Raw genomic sequence first — 1,845 nt, forward strand, 5'->3', positions numbered from 1 at the left:
AACTCATAGAGATCCGCCTGCCTCTGCCTCCTGAGTGCTGGGATTAAAGCCATGCGCCACCACCGCCCGGCTCCAATTCTGCTTTTTAACAGCAATAAAAAAGTGCTCCCTGTTAGAAATATGTAAATAGTTAAGACGTAAGTGAAAACTTGAAAATGGCGTTTGAAATGCTAAGGCCCCATTCTGTGTTGGAAATCAAGCTTACTTAGCAGAGCCACCAATGTCACTGCCTTCCTTGCCTCAGCACCTCACAGCCCCAGCTCTTGCCCCTATCCTGGTCTGCCTGAAGAATACCTTCGCCCAGGTGAATGCATGAGGTCCAGTTCAACAGGTCAACTCTGTCTCACACTCCAAATCTGCTTCCCTCCAGGATCTAGTCCCCACACCGGTGGTCCCTTTCACTCAGTGACATGCAGTAAAAACTCAAGAAGATTTTTAGCCTTTACTCGCCCCCATTTACTTTGCCAGTCTTCAAGGTCCCCTTGTTTTGTGTCAGTTGTTGTTCTCAGGTATAATCTTTCCTTCTGCACAATCTCACTACACAACCCAGACTTCCTGGACTCTGCAGCCCGCCTGTCTTAGCCTCCCAGACTCTGAGAAGGCAGACACATGCACCACACTCAGCCTGATTCATGTGTCTCCCTTGTGCTAGTTCACCCCTCCCTGACCCTCGGGATGAGCTCACCACCTTCAAGAGACTCCTCCTTACCTCTGACTAGAGCCCTAAAGCTTCTGAAAGACACCTCTCAAAGCAGCACCAGTTTCCTTCCATCTGTTCAAGATGCATCACTCGGCCCGTTACACACCCTGTGACCCTGTGCTTGAACTCTGACTCTTGACTTATTTCTGGATGTTGTTAGCTTTCTGGTTTTCAACTGTATGTGCTCTACCGAGAAAGAATCTCTGGAGGAAAAGGAATGGGTAAAGGTGCAAGATACGGAATAAATAAACAAAATGATCTAAAGAGATCAGAAACTCCATAGATGGAGCTCTGTAACATTTAGTAGAAATTTGAGCTACAGGAGAGAATATATATCCAACTTCTGACCCAAGCATCAATTTAAAATTAAGAAATGGGTAGGATGGTAAAATATTAAAGGGGAAGGAGATGTAACTATGGCAAGTGATGACACAAAAATTGTGATTATGTATACCAGTTTTAGTTGTCTGCAGTCATTGATGTCTGTCACCATGGAGAAGTCATCAGGTACCAGAATGGCATGACTACAGGCATAGGAAAACTCCTTCAGATAGTAGGAGATGGAGATGTGATGGTTAGTTTTAGCTGCCACTTGACACAATCTGGAATCCATGGAGGGTTGTCAGGATCAGCTTGGCCTGAAGGGGCATCTGTGGGAGATTGTTTGGATTATTAACTGGTGTGGGAAGACCCAGTCCTCTGCAGGAGGCACCATTCCCCGGGCTTGGGTGAGAAACAGTGCAACCATAAATTTGAATCCCCCTGACCTCATCTCTGACAGACAAACTCTCTTGGGTCTTAAGTTGTGTGAGAGTAAAGCAAGCTGAGCATTCTCTCCGCCCTTGCCTGTGTCTAGGATGAGACCAGTTGCTTCAAGTTCCTGCTAACATGGCTCCCCCATAGTAATGACCTGTAATCTGGAGATGAAAGTGAAAAATAAGCCCTTTCTCCCCTAAGCTGCTTTTTGTCTGCATATTTTACCACAGCAATGGAAACAAACCTAGGACAAGGACTCTCGCTCTCCCTCCTTCCTTTTCCATTTCCCTTTCTCAGAGTTACAGCGTGTTTCTCTCTCAGAGTTACAGCGTGTTTCTCTCTCAGAGTTACAGAGCTACAGAGTTACAGCGTGTTTCTCTCTCAGAGTT

At 46.1% G+C, this 1,845-nt stretch overlaps 1 protein-coding gene across 1 annotated transcript in view; it reads left to right on the plus strand.

Annotated features, from left to right (window-relative positions):
- Nucleotides 1-1,845, plus strand: part of Dnah6 (dynein axonemal heavy chain 6) — a 189,290-nt gene that overhangs the window by 159,254 nt on the left and 28,191 nt on the right. The gene's annotated exons all lie outside the window — the stretch shown is intronic.

Source organism: Microtus ochrogaster (assembly GCF_000317375.1).
Source record: "Microtus ochrogaster isolate Prairie Vole_2 chromosome 14 unlocalized genomic scaffold, MicOch1.0 chr14_random_3, whole genome shotgun sequence".
In the NCBI taxonomy this organism is placed as follows: Eukaryota; Metazoa; Chordata; class Mammalia; order Rodentia; family Cricetidae; genus Microtus; species Microtus ochrogaster.